We start from the raw sequence: 5,945 nt of genomic DNA on the forward strand, positions 1-5,945 counted from the left end.
CTGTACCATCTGGATAAAACACACTATATCACCTTATAACCCAGGCTGCCACAGATTATTCAGACTTGTCAAAATATTCAGCAGCATGAGGACCACAGCTCACACACACCATGTTTTCTACACATGTTCCACTGTTACTCAGCTACCAGCAATGATCTAAAAATGGCTTTAAACACTGAGAGCAACCTGTCTGTGTCCACAGAGGAGAATTAGCTTAGTACTTCATGGAAGATTAATTATTTTAGATAATAACTATCTGGTCACTTTAATAAACTTTCAGAACATTAAAATTTCATTCCACGATGGTCAGTTGATCCCTGGTTATGAAAAAAGGGGATGAAAGGCAAAAATAGTTTCACATTCAGCAAAATAAAGTTCCCTGTAATGATGAATCAGAAGGCTGTGAATTCAATACTATTCATTTAAATACATGAACTCTATAGATCAGGGGTCTTCAACGTTTTCCAGGAAAGGACCCCCAAACTGATGGCTAGATGGAGCGGGGACCCCCTAATTATATATGGTATGAAATTGTGTTATATCAAACTGGTCCTATAGTCACTCTATTAAAGATGGAGTCATGTAACGGGATTATTAAAGTATTTCTGATCCTGATTCCTGGTTGAGACAGGTGTTGTGAATGAAACAGTGTCCAGCTTGAAAGAGCTCCTGCGTGTCTCTGAATGTGTGCATTGATGAATGAAAGACATCTTCTGCCTCCATATATCTGTTTACAACAGTGTGTTGAATTTATGTTAATGTGTATTTAAAAACATTTCAATTGGTGGAAAAAATTGCAGGGAGAATATAAAAAAAAAGTCTAATCAGCCAAAACTTGGGATCCCCATGCAGTACCTCCATGGCCCCCATAGGGGCAGCGGAACCCCTGTTAAAGACCTCAGCTCTAGATGGAAACAGCAGACAATCATTTGACCCCAAATCTCCTTAATTTTGTCATATTTAAACAGAAACATTTTTTAAAGATTTTCCAGCAATAAGCAGAAATATTAACAGTAAGATGGCAGCTGAACACTCAGTGTGTTTGAAGGAGATTTATTTTGCTTTCAAAGAAGCATAAAATATTCTTTTAAGCTGTTAAAATGGAAAGACCGACCTCAATCATTTAAAGTTTTTTAGAATTGTCAGAGATCTCACCATCATAACAGATGAAGGGTTTATTATCCGCACAGTCCTCATTCTTCCATCTGCCTCCATCATCAAACACAGTCATGGCACATTGACCACTGTTGCCACTGTTGTATTCCTCATCATTAAACTTAAGGTTCCAGTGTCTGAAAGAAAAGCTGCTTCCATCTGACCACTTCCAGGTGTCTCTGAACAGACCAATAAATACATTTTCATGTTTAACTACAGGTAGACCATCCTGTAGCTGCTTCATTCCACTGATCAGGTCTGTGTGTTTCTCTGCAGTAACTCTGAGCCTCCAGCCAGGTCTTATGTTCTTTAATCAGGTAGAATTTCTCTGATGTTTTACTTTCTGTGAAATAATAAATATATCAGAGTGCAAAACTCTTTAAACTGCACAGCAAATTTTAAATTATAATAGTTAGACAAGTTTTCTATGTCAGCAGAGAGATAATAAAATTTCATAATTTGAAATAAAATCTATGTTCAATATAACCCTAAAGATATTTCTTTAAGTGAAACTATATATATTTTTTTATAGCTTATAGGTTATTTCTGTAAATACATTTTGAAAAGTCAGTAAAGAAGCTTTTCATACGCACCATCATAGCAGAGAAAAAATGACCGTTGATTACAAGATATGTCATTCCATTTAGAAGATTTATTTTGTACTGTACGAACACAGTTCTCCTGTATCATGATCATTTGGTTCTCTTTCTTTCCAGTTTGTCTCACTTTCATTGAACTCCACTCCAAGCAGAGACCAGTACCATGTTCTGACACCATCTCTCTGATCATACAGACCAATCCAAGCTTCATTCTTGTTTCCTGCTGAGTTACTGAGGAGTCTCTTCATGTCTGCCATGTTAGACACTGTGGCCAGGTCAGTGTGTTTCTCTCTGCTGTACTGCTGAGCTTCAGTCCAGGTCTTTTCCTCATTAATGTAGAGATACTCATAGAGGTGACAGACCATCAAACTGGGCTGAGCTTAAAAAAACAACAAATACATAGAAATGTAATTACCATCTATAATGGCCTGTGATTTTGGCTAAAATGATCAACTGCAGAATTAATCTAAAGTTTCTTACCGAACAAAGTAACCAGAAATAGCTCCCACTGCATTGTTCCTCATATGTGGATTCTTAAATCAGTATTTTTGGAGTAAAATGTTTTTCTCTGTTGGAATAATGATAGTTTTTACATTTTTGTGTAAACACATAAAAACATATATTGAAGCCTAATCCCCTCTCGTTGTTAAAAGTAAAAAAAAAAAAAGCAAACACGTAAATATGATCTGAAAACAGTAGAATACATCAAAATAAAGATTAATAATCCCAAGATAAAAATGTAAGAAAATACCAGACGTCTATCTCGAAAAAGCAGAAACTTACTTCTGGGTTTATTTTCTCCCTCAGATTTTGAAGCAGTTTTATCTCAATGTTCCGCTGAAGAAACTTCTCAGGAAATGTTTACTCCTCTTTCAAACACATCTGTTTTATGCCTCAGGAACTGCATCTGAATATTTAATAAGAAAAACAAATTCTCTTTGGATGTGTACTTTATTTGCATTAGTAACCTGGTTGAAATGGCACATTGTGTGAAGAGAAACCGAAACACCAATGGAGGCTATTTTATTTTGGTTTATTCTACCAATATCTACTAATATTATTACTCTGTATAATTATTTACTCTGATTCAACGTCTGTCATAGAGGTGGATCAATATGTCAACAGGGAAAGCATTCGTCCATTCTCTGTTTCTGATCGAGGCTAAATCTAGTCTGGGGGAGGGGGTGGACCAATGAGGGTCTACAGCAGTCAGCTGAATCCTGGACAGGTCAGCTGTTCATCACAGGACCAACACAGAGTCAAAGACTAAAGGTTATTCAGAATGAGCAGCTCACCTTATTCCCTCACCCCACTGTTGATATCTGTCCTTCAATAGCATATGATGAAACAAAAGCTTTATTATTTTCTCCTTGAGTGGTTTAATTTTCTACTTGTGGCCATTTTCCATCCAGAGCCTCGCCTTTGCTTCTATGATAGAGGAAGATTCTTCTATCCCATGGGATGGTGGTCCTTCCTCTGCAGCTGATCACTGACTGACCACTCAGCACAGCTGGAGAAGAAGTGACCACAGCTGCTTTCTGCTGCCAAATCCTCTACAATAGCTGTTACTGAAAAGTGTATTTTTACTGTTCAGAACCAACTTGTTTAACATTTGCTCTATTCCTAATAAAACCCTCACTCTCAATGAGTTCTTCATGGGAAAAAGCTTAAATTTCATATTCATTTTGGGATTATAGCAAAAGTAGAGAAATGAGCTGCTGAATCTGTTCTGAATTAACAGCTGTTTTCTAACTCTCTACAGAAAAACCTGCAGACGGTTATAATATTTAAATATAAAATGCTGCTTTAAACTACTATTATAAAACACGTGAACTCCCTTAGAAGAACAAGACTGATGTTCAAGGGTGCAGAGGTACGATTTAAATTAAAAAACAGACATTTATGGCTCCAGTAGTTCCTCTCAATGGTATCTGGATGTTACCTGAGAAAGAAATGACTGTCAGAGTTTAGAAAGATGCGTTATTGATAATATGATGTAAGTATATTTGCATATATTAAATTCTGACTGACATAATGGTTGTTTTAAACTATGTGATTAGGTAATAATATAGATTTATATTTTATTATGTAAATAAAGTTATTATCTAATTATAGTTTGATTTAAAAAAAAAAGAATAAAATCTTTCTGCTGCTATTCATTTCCTCCTACCTGCTAAAACACAGAAGTTGTTTGTATTTCTGCTCATGGAAATCAGTGTTATATTTAACCTTTTTAGTTCATAGCCTACATGCCATAACGCAGATATCAGCATTTGAATAGCAAAACATTAAAGATGAATTTAACAGGAATCAGCTGTTAAGCGCAAGTCTTGATGACACAATATTGATATAATGCAATTTTGCATTAAAATCATGCCGGGGCACATACAGTATAGTGGTTATGATGAATCAAAGAGTTTATTTTGAACACTAATATTCTACGTTTAGTAGCTGCACAGCAGCACTCTGATCTATAGCTAGATAAACCCATCTCTGTGTGGTGACATCAGAGAGAGAATAGTTTTGGAGCTAGCTCAGTATTCTGTAATGGAGATGGATGGAAACATTGATGGCCGTTCCAGAACATCTAGGCTAGACTCGGTTTGTTAGTTGGACCATCAGCCAGTTTAAGCTCAGGAGAGGGTAGTGAGGCTGAGGAATATGGAGGCATCAAACCTTAAGGATCAGAAGCACACATAGCTAATCTCTATCCTACAGAGTCAGACTCTGTGCCAGAGGGTAAGGGCTAATATAACCGCAGAAGCGGTGGTAGAAAACACAATGTGGGTTTTCTCCACCACTGTTAAAGGAAATGATCTAATATTATCTTAAAGCAATAGCTAGAAACTCCACCCATCCTTCACTGTCAGGGTTGTCAGATCTGCCTGTTTCCAGCCCAAAAACTACATGAAACCCCACCCACTAAATAAAGATAATGACATACATTTTTCTGAATATCATGTCAAAACCATGAATCCATGAACAGGCTTTTAGCTAGGAATATTTGATAGGGTGTACACTAGGGTGACCAGACGTCCCCGATTTCCGGGGACTGTCCCCGTTTTGGACCACCTGTCCCCGGCTAAAGCTGTCCCCGGAAATGTCCCCGATTTTACCGAGGCGAAAAATGTTGCGTGTAGACTGTTATTACGGTAGAGCTGTTGCGCGCAAAAATAGGTATTACGGTAGCTGGTTGCGCTGCTGATAACATAAAGATAAGGAACAGAGCGCACCACTAGAAGGGAGGTAAATTATCCTTTTGGATGTCAGCTGCCATTAAAACACAAAAAAGAAGAAGAGCGCATCACTTTTAAAACAGAAGAAGAAGAAGAAGTGGAAGTTCGTTTTTTACAACCTGTGGCAACTAATGGGGAGCTACGCTGAGTGATGGTAAGTGTGTTAATCAATTAATTTTATTCTGATCGGGCTGATCTTGTGATAAATGTTTGGTTTGTGTCCAGGTTAAAACAATAATAAAAAGTAAGACAAGACCACGAGTTGAGCATGAGTAAAAGACGCTGGGTTAAAATGTAGCAAAATGATTGAAAACTCCTTGTAAGGCGCTAATCTGGTACGCTGGTTCTCCAGGGATCAACAAGGGTTTGTATAAGGATGTTTTAGAATGGATAGGTGACCTTTAGTTTATATTTCAGATAGTTATTATAAGTAGAGTTATTTCTATTTGTTTTGATGATTTATGGTTGTGATTTATGAGCATAGACTTCCAGTTTTTGGTGTGCTTTTTTACTGCTCAGTTTGGATATATATGAAAGTTCCTTGAGAAAAAATAGGAGTCAGTAACAGGAGAACTGAATAAGACAAGATCTACATGATCTGAGAATGATGGAGGAAGAGATAACCACCTGTTTAATGTTCATTTATTATGTGGTTTTTGCTTGTAGCTCCTAATATTGTGGTAATTAGCATTTTTAGTATTTAGATGAGATATTAATAATAATAAGTTTTCATGTTGCACATCCTAATTTTTTTTGGAGGTGATTTTGATTATATAATGTCTCTGTTTTAGAATAATGTAAGATTGATGCTGGAGGAGTGAGGAAAAAGATAGAAAGACAGAAAGGAGATTGAATGAGAGAGGAGGAAACTAGGAACTCTGATAGAAAAAACGGTTGACAAGAAGGGAGAAAAATTTACTTTGAGGAGTAAAGCAGAGAGCAGGCAGAAGTCAGA

General features: G+C 36.8%; 1 long non-coding RNA gene across 1 annotated transcript; it reads right to left on the reverse strand.

The window, feature by feature from the left end:
• Positions 1-1,161: 1,161 nt before the first annotated feature.
• Positions 1,162-2,290, reverse strand: LOC119778211. Its single transcript, XR_005280031.1, has 3 exons — positions 2,235-2,290; positions 1,749-2,133; positions 1,162-1,498 (listed from the first exon to the last, which is right to left on the reverse strand). It is a non-coding gene; the product is annotated as an uncharacterized LOC119778211 (long non-coding RNA).
• Between the last annotated feature and the right edge of the window lie 3,655 nt (positions 2,291-5,945).

This window comes from Cyprinodon tularosa, unplaced genomic scaffold, assembly GCF_016077235.1.
Source record: "Cyprinodon tularosa strain WSP-4 unplaced genomic scaffold, ASM1607723v1 ctg1300, whole genome shotgun sequence".
Lineage (NCBI taxonomy): Eukaryota > Metazoa > Chordata > Actinopteri > Cyprinodontiformes > Cyprinodontidae > Cyprinodon > Cyprinodon tularosa.